Below are 17,217 nucleotides of genomic sequence, written 5' to 3' on the forward strand. Positions count from 1 at the left end.
GAGAGTGGTGAGAATGTGAAACTCGCTACCACAAGAAGTAGTTGAGGTGAATAGTATAGATGTATTTAAGGGGAAGCTAGATAAAGGGTTCGAGTACAGGAACAAGGACATAGCGAGAGGATTCGAGTACAGGAGCGAGGATGTCTTGCTGCAGTTGTACAGGGCCTTGGTGAGACCACACCTTGAGTATTGTGTGCAGTTTTGGTCGCCTTATCTGAAGAAGGATGTTCTTGCCATGGCGGGAGTGCAGCGAAGATTCTCCAGGCTGATACCTGGGATGGCAGGAATGATGTACGAGGAGCGATTGGGTCGATTGGGCTTATACTCGCTGGAGTTTAGAAGAATGAGAGGGGATCTCATTGAAACTTATAAAATTCTAACAGGGCTAGACAGACTAGATGCAGGAAGGATGTTTCCGATGGCCAGGGAGTCCAGAACCAGGGGTCACAGTCTAAGGATAAGGGGTAAGCCATTTCGGACTGAGATGAGGAGGAATTTCTTCACCCAGAGAGTGGTGAACCTGTGGAATTCTCTACCACAGAAGGCAGTAGAGGCCAATTCATTAAATATATTCAAGACGGAGTTAGATATATTTCTTAAGGCTAAAGGGGTCAAGGGATATGGGGAAAAGGCAGGGACCTGGTACTGAATTTGGATGATCAGCCATGATCGCATTGAATGGCGGAGCAGGCTCGAGGGGCCGAATGGCCTACTCTTGCTCCTATCTTCTATGTTTCTATGTTAAACACATGAGGGAGAAAGGACTAGAAGGATATGTTGATGGGGTTAGATGAAGTGGGGTGGGAGGAGGCTCGTGTGGAGCAGAAACACCAGCGTGGACTAATTAGGCCGAATGGCCTGTTTCTGTGCAGTAAATACTATGTAAAAAATGATGCAACGTGTGAAACAAGCCCAAATGCTGTTGGCTTTTGCAACATTTCAGTAATTGCAACAACTACTGCAGATAAATCAAACCTTTCAACCGGCCAATTAAAGGAGCACCACTGCCATCGAAACATCCTGATCTAAATCTAAATAATGTTCCAGCAGGGTGTTCAACAACCGAAGTGCCTATTCCTATATTATGGCATTTACTACACAGCAAAAATAGGAGACAGCTAGCTTGTTTTGAAACCAGAAACAACTTGCATTTATATAGCGCCTTTAACATAAAAAAAAAGTTCCAAGGCAGTTGACAATGGAAATAGATCGGGGATGGTGTCAAGCTAAAATGAAGCAGGGTGACCAAAATCTTGGTCAAAAAAATCGATTCTGAGCAGTTTACAGGAAACTTTTTTTTATCCGGCACCAACGGGACCGACGTGGTGCCAGTTCATCAAAAATTCCGGATCACCGAGCGCTATAGTAAAAGATACGAGAGCTGAGAGCTCTGTATAAAGCAACAAACCCTGTTGCTTAGCAACAGGTTCAGAACAATGGCCACAAGTTACAAGCATCTCTGTAGCTTAGCAACAGCTGCAGCCACACCCTTGCACAGCAACAGATGGAGGAAGGCAAGTAATATGAAGTATGAACCTACTCCTGAATTTTGCCGGTTAACCGAGATTTCCGGTTATTTCGGTGCCGGTAAATCAAAAGTTCCCTGTATTTAAAGGCGAAGAAAGAGTGGAGGGGTGCAGAGGTTTAGAGAGGGCGTTCCAAAGAATAGGGCTGAGGTGGTTGAAGGCTCTGCTACCAATGGTGGGGCAAAGTGGGGAGGAGACACACAGGAGGAGGACCTAAGGGTATGGAAGGGGAAATAAGGCTGGAGGAGTATGCAGAGATTGGGTAGGCTGAGGCCCTGAGGAATGTGAAGACTGGGGTTTTATCATTTGCAATCCCTCTCGTTATATATAACTTTTGTCAATAGACAGAAAAGGATTGGTTCATGGGGCTAACATTGAAATTTTTATTCACGCCTTCCGGGATATATAAAGTGCGATCAATAAGAGTGGGCTCCCACTGATGGGGAAAGCATAAACTAAGGGTGGTTGCATTTGTTTGTTGTCAAAAAGCAATCATTGGCAGCTTCCATAGTGAAGGCAATAGAAATAATGTAGACTATCCTTCCAGCTTGGGGCCTTGAGTTGAATTCCAGACAGATCAAATAGTCTTTTCTAACGACTATTTTGGGTCACAAGATCTTGGCAGTCTTACTGCAGTCATTAAGGAAGTAAAGCAGAGTATAAATCTCCAAAGCCTGGTTGACATTAATCACCATTTTGATTTCTGAAAAATCTCAAGCATAGTATAGCAGTTGGAGTATGAGTGAAGCGTGCAGTAAATTTACATTTTAATGTCAACCAGTGGTAAAGCTTTGAACTTCCACCCCAGAGGATCAATAGAAATTGTAACACAGAAACAAGCCACTCAGCCCAATCAGCCCATGCTGATGTTTGTCCGCCACACCAGCAACAGTCCTAATCCCAAATGCCCATATCTCTTTTATACCCTTTCCTTCAATCACCAATCTAATCTATTCCTAAATGTTGACAGCGTCTCAGCTTCACTCATTAACTCTGGTAGCGTATCCCACAGCCCCACAACCCTCTCTGTAAAAACATTTCTCCGGCTCTCTGTCCTAAATCTTTTACATTTACAACAATAACTTGCATTTATATAGCGCCTTTATCGTAGTAAAAACATCCCAAGGTTCTTCACAGGAGTGTTGTAAGACAAAAAGTTTGACACCGAGCCACATCGGGAGAAATTAGGGCAGGTGACCAAAAGCTTGGTCAAAGAGGTAGGTTTTAAGGAGCGTCTTAAATCAAATCAAATCAACTTTTATTGTCATTGTTAGTGCACAAGTGCAGTACAACGAAATGTAGGCTTGCCATCTTAAAGGAGGAAAGAGAGGCGGAGAGGCGGAGAGGTTTAGGGAGGGAATTCCAGAGCTTGGGGCCTATTGTATATCTATACCTCCTTGTTCTAGACTCCTCAATCAGTGGAAAAAAGAGTCTGTTATTATCTACTCTGTCCAATCTCTTCACAAATAGCAACACCTCTATCAAGTCACCTGATACTCTCCTTTGTTTAAACAAAAGAGGCCCCAATTTTTTTAATTTTGTATTTGTATTTCCTCATACCAGGCAGCATCCCAGTGAATCTGCACTGTACCCTTTAGTATGGAGCTCAAATCTGCACACCGTACTCCAATAGTGGTCTTATGAAGATTTTATATAGATATTCCATTACAACTACAACAACTTGCATTTATATAGTGCCTTTAATGTAGTAAAACGTACCAAGGCACTTCCGAGGAGCGTAATCAGACAGAAATTGATTGAGCCAAAGAAGGAGAAATGAGGACAGGTGACCAAACGCTTGGTCAAAGAGGTAGGTTTTAAGCAGCGTCTTAAAAGAGGCGAGAGGCAGGGAGGTGAAGAGATTCGGGGAGGGAATTCCAGAGCTTATGGCCTAGATGGCTGAAGGAAGTGGGAGACTCACAAGAAGCCTGAGTTGGGGGAACACAGAGCTCTAAGGGTTGTAGGGCGGGAGAAGGTTACAGAGGTAGGGAGGGGTGAGGCATCAACATCGTAATTGTCCTCAGCAACAACAACAACAACAACAACTTCTATTTATATGGTGTCTTTAACATAGTAAAACACCCCAAGGCGCGCCACAGGAGCGTTATAAAACAAAATTTGACACCGAGCCACATAAGAAGATATTAGAGCAGATAACCAAAAGCTTGGTCAAAGAGGTAGGTTTTAAGGAGCGTCTTAAAGGAGGAAAGAGAGGTAGAGAGGCGGAGAGGTTTAGGCAGGGAATTCCAGAGCTTAGGGCTTATTTAATTGTTGTCCACTTCAATCAGATCCAATTTATTGACCTGACTGAGTTAACCGCCTTGCAAAACCAAAATGTCTTCTTACATTTATGCATTACATAGGTTTCTGTCTGTGATTAGCCATATGAAGATATTGGCCTAGAAATTGAGTTTTGGCGCAGCCAGGGCTTTAGCGCCGGAAGTTAGTGCCGGAGCTAAGTCGCGCTGGTCGGGCCCAAAATTCAATAGTTCTGCGCCCAAACGGCTGCCGGCGCTGCTGAGAGCTGTTTGCGCCTGAAAACTGGCGCAACGCGCTGAATTTCGGCGCTATTCCGGCGCTGCGGCGCCCGCTGCGGTGCGGCAGGTTCGGGAAGTGCAGGCCTCCTCCTTCCCTTAAGGAGGAGCTGCCTGCACCCGGCCGCGGCCCGCGAAAATCTTTTTAAAAATGAGCCCGGCACCTCGGACAAGTGCCGGGCTTGCTTCTGTTCCGGGGGGGGCGGGGGGAAGTCCGGGGAGGGAGCTGCGGCCAGGCGGCCGGCGGGAAAGCGGCCGGCCGCCGCGGGGCCTTTAATGCGCCGGCGCAAAAACATATTGGACTCTGTTGCCAGAGTCTTAGTTGCGGCTGCCACGGGCGAGGCGGCCGCAACTGAATTTCGGCGCTGGGGCCCGTCGGCATGGCAACCGGGACGCTGCGCACACCGATGACGTCATCGGTGCCGGCGCAGCGCTACCGGTCTACCGCGGCGGAAGGGCCCCAGGCAATTTAGGCGCCGGCGCCAATTGCAGCGCTAGGCCCTCTAGCGCCGCAAAATCGGCGCTAAGGGCACTGAATTTCTAGGCCATTATATCTTATTGGTATATTAAGCAATATTCCTCAGAGGTCGAGGCATCTTATCTGAGCATTCATAGAGCTAAAGAGGCCTTTACATTCGGAGGTTCCAACTGCCCCTGGATTCCTGTAATTGTCCTCAAGCTTTTCGAATTGTTGCCCACTTGAATCAGATCCAACTTCTGTACCTGACTGATATACCTATCAATTCATCCAATGAAAAGCGACGAGTTAAGATGGTAACTATAGGTTTTTATTGGCTAAATAACAGAGCCCACCCTCGTGGGTGATCGGGCCCAACAAGGAGGAATACCAGCCAGTCGACCACCTTTATACCTGGGCAAGCAGGCGGAGTCATGGGCGGAGTCAGCTGTGGTCAGCCCAGGTATAACAGCGTGACAAGAGGTGACCTTGTGTAGTGATACAACAGTGTAAACAGTGATAACCATAGTGTAACGATATAAACAGTGATAACCATAGTGTAACGATAGTGAACGATAAAAGTGGTTTACCACATTCACCCCTTGTTTAGATTTGAGTCCGGCGGGGTGAAGTGTGCTACCAGTTCGGGTATGTCAGTCTGTCCGGAGGCCTCGTAAGTCTCTCTGATCGGCGCAGCAGCGGCGGCGGTGATGCAGTATCCGATGTTAGTGCTGGTGTCTGCGTGGTCGGCGAAGGCTCGTGGGGTTCCGGCATGCCGTCTACCTGGGGTGGATTTGGGGGGGTGGTGGGGGGTAACGGTGGTGTCTCAGGGGTGCCCGAGGGTGCAAGGTCTCGTAAGGAGACTGTGTCCTCCCGCCCGTCTGGGTATGCCACATAGGCGTACTGGGGGTTGGCGTGCAGGAGGTCCACCCTCTCGACCAGGGGGTCCGTTTTATGGGCCCTCACGTGCTTTCGCAGCAAGACGGGCCCCGGAGAAGTCAGCCATGTTGGTAGCGAGGTTCCCGTAGTCGACTTCCTGGGGAAAACAAACATTCGTTCATGGGGGGTAGCGTTAATGGCCGTGCAAAGCAGTGACCGGATGGAATGCAGCACTGCCGGGAGGACTTCCTGCCAGCGAGAGGTTGGCAGGCCCTTAGACTTTAAGGCTAAGAGAACAGCCTTCCAGACAGTCGCGTTCTCTCTTTCCACCTGGCCGTTCCCTCGGGGGTTGTAGCTGGTGGTCCTGCTTGCAGCAATGCCTCTCGCTAGTAGGAACTGGCGAAGTTCCTCGCTCATGAAGGATGAGCCCCGGTCGCTATGTATATAGTTCGGGAACCCGAACAAGGCGAAGAGGTCGTTCAGGCATTTGATGACTGTGGTACTGGTCATGTCTGGGCAGGGGAAGGCAAAGGGGAAACGGGAGTACTCATCAATGATGTTGAGGAAGTACACATTACGGTCAGAGGACGGGAGGGGCCCCTTAAAGTCGATGCTCAGGCGCTCGAAGGGGCGGGTGGCCTTGATCAGGCTTGCTCTGTCCGGCCTAAAGAAATGCGGTTTGCATTCGGCACAGGTTTGGCAGTTCCTGGTCATGGTCCTGACCTCCTCGATGGAGTAGGGCAGGTTGCGGGCCTTAATGAAGTGGTAAAGTCTGGTGACCCCGGGTTGGCAGAGGTCGTTGTGGAGGGTCTGCAGTCTATCAATTTGCGCGTTGGCGCATGTACTTCGTGATAGAGCATCTGGGGGTTCGTTCAGTTTACCAGGTCGGTACAAGATATCATAATCATAGGTGGAGAGCTCGATTCTCCACCTCAAGATCTTGTCGTTCTTGATTTTGCCCCTCAGCTTGTTATTAAACATAAAAGCGACTGAACGCTGGTCGGTGAGGAGGGTAAATCGTTTGCCTGCCAGGTAATGCCTCCAGCATCGTACTGCCTCCACGATCGCCTGGGCCTCCTTCTCGACCGAAGAGTGTCGGATCTCAGGGCCCTGGAGGGTCCTTGAGAAGAAGGCCACAGGTCTCCCCGCCTGGTTAAGGGTTGCTGCTAGGGCGAAGTCGGATGCATCGCTCTCCACTTGGAAAGGGATAGACTCATCCACCGCGTGCATTGTGGCCTTAGCAATGTCTCCCTTTATGAGGGAGAAGGCTGCGCACGCTTCTGCCGTCAGGGGGAAGGAGGTGGACTTCATGAGGGGTCTGGCTTTGTCCGCATAATTCGGCACCCATTGGGCATAGTAGGCGAAGAGCCCCAGGGTTCTCTTCAGCGCCTTTGGACAGTGGGGGAGGGGTAGCTCCATGAGGGGGCGCATTCTTTTGGGGTTGGGGCCGATGACCCCGTTCTCTACTACGCAGCCGAGGGTGGCGAGACGCGAGGTGTTAAACACACATTTCTCCTTATTGTAAGTGAGGTTCAGCCGTTCGGCCGTACGGAGGAATTTCTCCAGATTAACATCGTGGTCCTGCCGGTCGCGGCCGCAGATGGTGATGTTATCTAGATAAGGGAACGTGGCCTGCAGCCCGTTCTGGTCAACCATCCGGTCCATCTCCCTTTGGAAGACCGAAACCCCGTTGGTGACGCCGAAGGGAACCCTAAGGAAGTGGTAGAGGCGGCCATTCGCCTCGAAGGCGGTATACTGGCGGTCCTCAGGGTGGATAGGGAGTTGGTGATAGGCCGACTTAAGGTCGATGGTGGAGAATACCCGGTACTGTGCAATCTGATTGACCATATCAGATATGCGGGGAAGGGGGTATGCGTCCAGCTGGGTGTACCGGTTTATGGTTTGGCTGTAGTCGATGACCAGGTGGTTTTTATTGCCGGTCTTAACGACTACGACCTGGGCACGCCAGAGGCTGTTGCTCCTCTCGATGATGCCCTCCTTCAGGAGACGCTGCACCTCAGAGCTAATAAAAGCTCTGTCCCCGGCGCTGTACCGCCTGCTCTTGGTGGCGACGGGTTTACAGTCGCGGGTGAGGTTAGCGAACAGGGAGGGGGGCGGGACCTTGAGGGTGGATAGGCCGTAGGTGGTATGCGGTGGGCGGTTTAAAGGCTGCTGGTTGTCGACTGTGAGTGGGGGGAGGGGTCCACCGTATGCCAAAGTGACACTTTGAAGGTGGGATTGGAAGTCCAGCCCTAGTAGGACGGCAGCGCAGAGCTGGGGCAGGACGAGGAGTTTAAAATTTTTATACTCCGTGCCCCTAACCGACAGGGTCACAACACAGTAGCCGCTGATGTCTGTAGAATGGGACCTCGACGCCATCGAGATCCGGTTGCGCGTTGGCCGGACAGTGAGGGAGTAGTGGCTCACCGTGTCTGGATGGATGAAACTCTCCGTGCTTCCGCTGTCGAACAGGCAGGTCGTGGCGTGGCCGTTTACTTTGATGTCCATCATGGACTTGGACAGGTGATGCGGGCGAGCTTGGTCCAGTGTGACAGAGGCTAGTGTATGGCTGAGCGAGCTGCTGTAGTCTGCGGGTGAGGCGGTGGTCGGGTCTGGAGACAAGGTGGCGGTCGAGTGTGGTGGACAAAATGGCGGCGCCCACGAGGTTGAATAAAATGGCGGAGAAGATGGCCGCCCCCACAACTCACACGAGGGGATACTGGCATCTGTGGCCTTGATGAAAGATGGCCGCCCCCACAACTCACATGAGGCACTGCTGGCGTCTGTGGCTCTCCCCCTGCAGGCCTTAGCGAAGTGGCCTTTCTTGTGGCAATCGGAGCAAGTCGCATTTCTTGCAGGGCAGCGCATCCTCGGGTGTTTCGCCTGACTACAGAAGAAGCAGCCGGCGGCCCGATCGCGGGGCTCCAATGTTGCAGCCGGTACCGGGGGTGGCAGTCCCGATCGGTTCTGGGACGCCGACGCTGAGGTAGGTCCCAGAGGCGGCGGTGCGAGGGGTATTGCGGCCGGGGTCGGGCCGGAGTCCCAGGGTCGCGCAGCACAGTACCTGGAATACGCCTCGAGGTCCCGATGGGCCACTTCCAGAGAGCGAGCGAGGGCTGCAGTTGTATTCAGGTCGAGGTCCTTTGATTTGAGCAGTCTTTGCCGTGAGTAGTCGGACTGAAGGCCTTTCACGAAGGCATCGCGGATATTCCCTTCAGTATTTTCTGCAGCCGTTACAGCTTTAAAGTCACAGTCCCTGCCGAGTGTTTGTAGCGCCCGTAAAAATTCATCTACAGACTCTCCTGGCTGTTGCGAGCGGGATCTTAGGAGATGTCTGGCGTACATAGAGTTTACCGGGCTCCGGTACTGCTCGTTCAGCAGGTTGAGGGCATCCTCGTATGTAGTAAGGTCCTGGATGATTGCAAATACTTTAGGGCTCACTTGGGCGGTCAGAACTCTTAGTCTGGATCCCGGAGGCACGCCGGATTCTCCCAGGTAGGATTCGAAACAGCTCAGCCAGTGTTTGAAGTCGAGGGCTGAGTTCGCTGCCTGTGGGTTTAGATCCAGGTACGGCGGTCGGAGGGCTCGCAGCCAGGCCGGCTGCTGTGGCTGTTGTAGCTGGCCGTTTGGCTGGTCGTTTGGCTGCTCCGATCCACTCATTTCAAAATTTAGCCAATAAAATTGATATACCTATCAATTCATCCAATGAAAAGCGACGAGTTAAGGTGGTAACTATAGGTTTTTATTGGCTAAATAACAGAGCCCACCCTTGTGGGTGATCGGGTCCAACAAGGAGGAATACCAGCCAGTCGACCACCTTTATACCTGGGCAAGCAGGCGGAGTCATGGGCGGAGTCAGCTGTGGTCAGCCCAGGTATAACAGCGTGACAAGAGGTGACCTTGTGTAGTGATACAACAGTGTAAACAGTGATAACCATAGTGTAACGATATAAACAGTGATAACCATAGTGTAACGATAGTGAACGATAAAAGTGGTTTACCACACTGACTGAGCTAACTGCAGTGCAAAACCAAAATTTCTTCTTAAATGTATGCAGACGTTGGGAAAAATGCCCAATGTGTGAGCATGGCAACCTTGAATAGATGGAAAAATGAAAAGTTTTTGGGTAACAGAAATAGAGGGAACACGTGTGGAACTACATGCCATTCAGGTGCTCCAAATAAACACTATCCACTGCAGTAATTACAGCCCATCATTGTGCGCTATCCGCAAGGAAAACCCCAAATTGGGGGATACCACCCTGCAAACACAACACATGTATATCAATTTCTCTCAGATGAGACGATAAACCGAGGCCCCGTCTGCCCTCTCAGGTGGACGTCTGGTGTTTGTGAAAGGCGCTGTAGAAATGCAAGTCTTTCTATTGTGAAAACCTATAAAAGCACAACCTACGAGCATAAATGGTCCTGCAAGTAAACATTGAAGGGTAGAATTTCTGCTTTGGGCACAATCGGCGATCCGGGTGCAAATTGCACCCAAAATTCCGCTGGTTTTGAGAAGTGTTTTTTCTCAAGTTTCCGCTCAAACTTATTTGCATATCGCCGCATGTAAAACCTGCCATGAACCAGCGCAATCAGCCGCCTTATAGAACGTAATATATTTTGTTTAATGTTTTGCTTTGAAAATATGTCTTGATATATTTAAGAGCGGTAACCTGGTGCAGTTTTAGTAATACAGCTGAAAATGGGTTTATCACAAAAGATAAGCATTTTAATCAGAGTGTCTAGTCCACCACCTGTGAGTTACCCGATTTTAAATAACCGAAAATGACGTTAAAAAAAACTGCACAGAACCATTTGCTAGTTATACAGTCGTGAGCTTCTTAAAAAATATATATTCAAAAGCTTTTACAACTTGCCTCGTGCCCCCCCCCCCCCCACCAAATCTTAACCTTAGGCCCGCAAACAGGTGGAATTAGCGGGGACTCTGCAGGGTGATTAATTTGATCGGGGGCGTGGCCAGTTTTGTGGGCGGGGCCGGCTTCCCGCGGGATTTTTTTTTTAAACTGCCGCAAAAGAAAGTCTGGATTTGCGCCAGCTGTAAATTTGCACTTAAAATTCCTCACTCCTTCGCACTGTGTTGGCCAATTTCGGGAAGAATTGCACTGACGGAAACTCCAGGCCTGACACTTTTTAAAATGGGTTCTCCCACTGGCAATGCATTTTGAGAGGAGAGGAGACTCAGCATTTTACATGCGTCGTTTAACTATATTGTAACAGTGACTGCACTTCAAAAAGTACGTCTGACTGTGAACTGCTTTGGGATGTTAAGAGCACATCGAAAGCACGACATAAATGTCAGTTTTTTTTTACTATACCAGAGATATACTTCACAAATGGTTCTTGTTGCAACTGCTGATCAGGCAGAAAAAGAATGGAATTCTCCACATTATTCATGGCGCAATATTCTAGCATTGTCAAATCAGAATCCTCCAGGTCTGGCAGAGAGGACACCTCGAAATGCCCTGTTCGAAGGATGATTCATAGCAATGGATGGTTTTTGGCAGAACAGAGCGAGACTTGGTTAAGCTTGATACGGTCCAGCCGGATCGGATGATTAGACGATTAAGCCAGTTTCGTGCCAAATATACTCAAGTCTGTAGAATTGCTTTTTCAGCTATTTTGACAGCGGCATTAACCCATTTATTCCCAATGGGTTAATAAAGAAAGACTTGCATTTATATACTGTAGCACCTTTCACAACCACTGGACGTCTCAAAGCGCTTTACAGCCAATGAAGTACTGTTTGAAGTGGAGTCACTGTTGTAATGTGGGAAACGCGGCAGCCAATTTGCACACAGCAAGCTCCCACAAACAGCAATGAGATAATGGCCAGATCATCTGTTTTTAGTTATGTTGGTTGAGGAATAAATATTGGCCAGGACACCAGGGATAACTCCCCTGCTCTTCTTCGAAATAGTGCCATGGGATCTTTTACACCCACTGAGAAAGCAGACGGGGCCTCGGTTTAACACCTCATCTGAAAGACAGCACCTCCGGCAGTGCAGCGCTCCCTCAGTACTGCATTGGAGTGTCAGCCTGGATTTATGTATTCAAGTCTCTGGCGCAGGACTTGAACCCACAACCTTCGGACTCAAAGACAAGTGTGCTACCCACTGAGCCACAGCTAACACTGTCGAAAGAGCTGTCATGTAATGTTAACCATAAAAGGCACCACCAGTGTAACTATTGTAGCCAGTAGAGTGCCTTTCCCCACACCAGAGAAGCAAATCACTTTCTCACACCCTCCATTTCCTGGATTAGGCTGAAACAGATTTTTGCCTCTGATCAGAAATCTCATCGGATTCTCCTGCTCTGTTTGCACCCCATGCACTGAGGTCGTTTACAGGGTCAGTCTCGAGCCACAGCCCCACCAAACCCGCCGATCGTCTGTTCCATGTCAATCCCTGCTCTCCCGACCACCTGGCACTTCAGCCTGACTGTCCCACCAACCTTCCAGCTCAAGGCCCCACCGACCCCTGTCCCACCAGTCATCCACCCAACAGCCATGCCAATCCAGCCATTGAGGCAATTTTGCATCCTTTACCCCAGGCACACACTCCCAGAATGGTACCCTAGAATTTTACAGGTCTGACCCAAGCACAGACTACATTCTGCCCCCACCTCCCCCCCCGCCACCCCATTCAAAGGATTCCCATACCCAACAAAGGATATAAAGGCCCTTGAGAGGATGCAGAGGAGATTTACCAGAATGGTTCAAGGGATGGGGGCCTTAGCTACAAGGACAGGTTGGAGAAGCTGGATTTGTTTTCATTAGAGCAAAGGATGTTGAGGGGTGATTTGATAGAGGTGTACAAGATTATGACGGGTTTGGATAGGCTAGACGGGGAAAGGCTGTTCCCACTAGTTGATGGTACAAGGACTAGGAGACACAGATTTAAGGTTTTGGGCACGGGATACAGGGGGGGCGTGAGGAAAAACTTTTTTACGCAGCGAGTGGTGAGGACCTGGAACTCGCTGCCGACGGAAGTGGTGGAAGCGGAGACACTCAATGTTTTCAAGGGGAGACTGGATAGGCACTTGAGGGAAATAAACTTGCAGGGCTACGGGGATAGAGCGGGGGAATGGGACTGACTGGATTGCTCTACAGAGAGCCGGCATGGACTCGATGGGCCGAATGGCCTCCTTCGGTGCCGTTATGACTCTATGGCAGTCCATTGAAGAATTGAACACCCTCCCCACTTCCCCTCCCCTCCTCTCCTCTCTACACCTCCCTCCCTCCCTCCTTTCCACTCCACTTCCCTGTTCCACTACCATCTTTTATCCCTCCCCCTCTTGTTACAATTATCCTCTGCCCTCTAACTCTGCTTAACATGAATACCGAAACTACCTTTTTCTTGTGGGCAACATCATGGGAGATTGACTTTGTTTTTAAACTATCCATGTTGATAAAACCAGTGGGACGGAGGAGAGGGCTGAAATGTATTCTTTCATTTCTTAATAAAGAACAAATGGTGGAATAGCTAGGCTAATTCGGACTATTTGAATACTATGGGTGACTGTTTCGTCTGGGGCCAGTAACAAAGGCATTATTTGAAAGAAGCGATCCATATCAGTTAACAGCTCTCTCACAGGTGTTTGCTCTGGCATGTGTGAATACACCTTTGTTTAAACACAATGAACACACCCAAGAGACTGCTGTGAAGCTCATGAAGTTACAAGAATTTCTGTAGTCTCCTTGATAACAACTTAGTTTCTGACAGTGAGCAGAAGCCAAAATGCATATAAAACCAGCAAAAGCATACAATCAATTCAAAACTCACCACATAGTCAGTGTCTGTCCTCCTGCAGCTTATTATTAACTGCCCTATTAGTATTCAAAATTGCTTTTGCTTCCCAATCACTTTGATTTTCCGCACTGAATCCCTATTACTTTATATAGCTCGAGCGTGCGGGCACAGTTCCAATCCTGGTGTGAGTTTTGCATGTCTCAGTGACTTCTTGCAACATTTATTTCCTGTGTTTGCTGCTGTTCTGGGGGGCGGGATTTATTCTCCAGTCCCCCATGGCTATTCTACTTCTAACCCTGGGCCTGTCCTCAGATCCGACCTCTCCCAATAGTTACTTTACTCCCACTGCTGTGCCCTGAAGCCTGTGTTTTTTGTCTATCGCTCACTCATTCCTGGAACTCTGTCCTTCAAGAGGCAAAGAGTTTTAACCCTTTCCACCCAAGCAGCCAAGGATAACTGAATTCAAACATTGCAGAGAATCGCTCTCTTCAATAATCTCAGAGCTTTCCTTGTGCATCCATCATGAGTCAATAAATAATGGTCATTCTTACGTCTACCAATCATCTAAAAGACTTGCATTTATATAGCGCCTTTCGTGAGCACTGGATGTCTCAAAGCGCTTTATAGACAATGAAGTACTATTGAAGTGTAGTTACTGTTGTAATGTAGGAAACGCGGCAGCCAATTTGCGCACAGCAAGCTCCCACAAACAGCAGTGTGATAATGACCAGATAATCTGTTTTTGTTCTGTTGATTGAGGGATAAATATTGGCCCCAGGACACCGGGGAGAACTCCCCTGCTCTTCTTCGAAATAGTGCCACGGGATCTTTTACGTCCACCTGAGAGAGCAGACGGGACCTCAGAAAGATGGCCACTCTGACAGTGCAGAACTAAAACCGCCTATTTCCACCTCCGCCCTTGCCTCAGCTCATCTGCTGCTGAAACCCTCATCCATGCCTTTTTTACCTCTAGACTTGACTATTCCAACGCACCCCTGGCTGGCCTCCCACATTCCACCCTACGTAAACTTGAGATCTTCCAAAACTCGGCTGCCCGTGTCCTAACTCGCACCACGTCCCGTTCACCCATCACACCTGTGCTCGCTGACCTACATTGGCTCCCGGTTAAGCAGCGCCTCGATTTCAAAATTCTCATCCTTGTTTTCAAATCCCTCCATGGCCTCGCCCCTCCGTATCTCTGTAATCTCCTTCAGTCTGACAACCCCTTGAGATATCTGCGCTTCTCTAATTCTGCCCTCTTGAGGATCCTTGATTATAATCGCTCAACCATTGATGGCCGTGCCTTCTGTTGACTAGGACCTAAGCTCTAGGAATTCCCTGCCTAAACCTCTCCGCCTCGCTACCTCTCTTTCCTCCTTTAAGATGCTCCTTAAAACCTACCTCTTTGACCAAGCTTTTGGTCAACTGCCCTAATTTCTCCTTATGTGGCTCGGTGTCAAATTCTTGTCTTATAATACTCCTGTGATGCGCCTTGGGACGTTTTACCACGTTAGAGGTGCTTTATAAATACAAGTTGGTGTTGTTGTAGCACTTCCCTCAGTGCTGCACTGGAGTGTCAGCCTAGAATTTTGTGCTCAAGTCCCTGGAGTGGGGACTGTGAACCCACAACCTTCTGACTCCAAGGCAAGAGCGCTGCCCACTGAGCTATCGCTGACAAGGCTCCGTTGATGGTTCAGTGGCTGTGTAACTGAACCACACAGGTCAGAATGTCCCAGCTTCCATCCCTGACCTCAGCTGCGGTCGGCAATAGGGGAGCTTTAATTGGTTTGGACACACCTGAGGACCCAAAGCCCGTGCCTGCGATCGCTATCCAGTGACCCTGCTCGAAAAGACCTGGGTGGGGGGCGGGTGAGGATAAGATTGTGCGTGGCTGTGACAGCCTTGGTGGTTGGATGGCCTGCTCAACATTAAACGACCTAAAATCGCACATGAAGAATGATCATGCGGGGGAGGTATCAGAGGCTTGTCCTCGCCCGTGGGACCGTAACCCAACAAGAGTCTCCTCCTTCAGGAACAAGAGCTCTAAATGGAAGTTAAATGACTGAAAAGCTCTTGATGCAATATGGGAAAAATAAAACAAATACTTTAAAATGCAGATTAGCAGTGCATTCGAAATGAACACTTACATAGTTTTATGATTCACTCAATCTAACAGGCTGCGTGGGAAACGCTTCATTCTTGTTAATTTTCCTTCCCATCTATAAGCCCGTGCCAGGTTCGACATTACTTCCAGGCTGAGAGGGTAGGCAGGCAACCTGCTCCCAGGCTTCTGCCAGCTCTGCTTGTGTTAGGAAGTGTGAAAGAACATTTTCCACCTCTTCCCTCCCTGCACCTGGCCTCTATTTGGCCTGCTTTCTGATGACATGGCGGAGTATCTGGAGTTCTGTGCTCTGTGGAATTATCTCTCCTCCCCCTACAATGTTATCCAAATACTTACCATATAAGAAAGACTTGCCTTTATATAGCGCCTTTCACAACCACCAGACGTCCCAAAGCACTTTACAACCAATGAAGTACTTTTTGAAGTGGAGTCACTGTTGTAATGAAGGAAACGCAGCAGCCAATTTGCGCATAGCAAGCTCCCACAAACAACAATGTGATAATGACCAGATCATTTGTTTTAGTGATGCTGATTTAAGGATAAGTATTGGCCCCAGGACACCAGGGATAACTCTCCTGCTCTTCTTCGAAATAGTGCCATGGGATCTTTTACGTCCACCTGAGAGAAGAGAATGGGCCTCGGTTTAATGTCTCATCCGAAAGACGGCCCCTCTGACGGTGCAGCACTCCCTCGGCACTGCACTGGGAGCGTCAGCCTGGATTTTTGTGTTCAAGTCCCTGGAGTGGAACTTTGAACCCACAACCTTCTGAGTCAGAGGCGAGAGCGAGAGTGCTGCCCACTGAGCCATGGCTGACACACAGGGCAGAGAATCTGGAGTTCTGTGCTCTGTGGAATTATCTCCCCTCCACCAAACTCCAACTTACACCCACTCCCCCTACAAGGTTGTCCGAATATTTACTATTTGACATAAGAAAACTACTAGGCACTTGGTCTAAGCACTAAACAAAGCTTTAATCAACTGCTTTACAACATGGAGGTCTAGTTGTGTCCTTCACTAGTTCCTGTTAAAGAATGTTCTGAGCAAGCTGGGCCCATGCCCGAGTATTTATACTCTCCCTGGACAGCGCCACCAGCAGGCCGCCCAGTATTATTTCATAGTCATTTCCCACATGAATGACAAGATTCATGTCACTATTATTTCTATATTTTTTCCAGTTCACTGATGTGCAAACCAAAATACTCAGAAATGTACACAGGTTGAGTTTGGAGTGAATGCTTTCTCTTGTAGATATATCCCATTTGCCCGAGCCTAGAGTGCATAGGCGCAGGCTGACAAGAGCCAAGGTTTATGGCCGACCAAGTGTGTGCAGAGTTACAGCTGGCGTTTAACCACAGCTTCCAGCTGCATGTCCAGTCAGGACAACGCGACAGGCTTTGGCTTGCATGTGGGAAGATTCCAGCTCCCAGTGATAGACTTACTCTTTCAGGTTCCATTACTTAGCTGGACTAGCTAGTCAATCATCAACAATGTGCTCGAGTCCTGCAGATCTGCCTACTTCTGGTATCAGATTATCCGGTCTGCCACAGTCAGGCACATCAGCCGGGGCTCAGTGGGCAGCACTCTCGCCTCTGGGTCAAAGGGTCGTGGGTTCAAGTCCCACTTCCAGAGACTTGAGCACATAAATCTAGGCTGACACTCCAGTGCAGTGCTGAGGAACTGCTGCACTGTCAGAGGTGCCGTCTTTTGGATGAGATATTTAACCGAGGCCCCGCCTGCTCTCTCAGGTGGACATAAAAGATCCCACGGCCATTATTTCGTAGAAGAGCAGGGGAGTTCTCCCCAGTGTCCTGGGCCAATATTTATCCCTCAATCAACATCACTAAGACAGATTATCTGGTCATTATTACATTGCTGTTTGTGGGAGCTTGCTGTGCGTAAATTGGCTTGTATGTCTCCTACATTACA

General features: G+C 49.1%; 1 protein-coding gene across 3 annotated transcripts in view; it reads left to right on the top strand.

Annotated features, from left to right (window-relative positions):
• LOC147103388 (uncharacterized) overlaps positions 1-17,217 on the top strand; it is a 465,903-nt gene that overhangs the window by 224,347 nt on the left and 224,339 nt on the right. The window lies entirely within an intron of this gene.

The sequence above is a fragment of the Somniosus microcephalus genome, chromosome 20, assembly GCF_052327205.1.
Source record: "Somniosus microcephalus isolate GS21.2 chromosome 20, FLI_Smic_1.0, whole genome shotgun sequence".
NCBI classification, from domain to species: domain Eukaryota; kingdom Metazoa; phylum Chordata; class Chondrichthyes; order Squaliformes; family Somniosidae; genus Somniosus; species Somniosus microcephalus.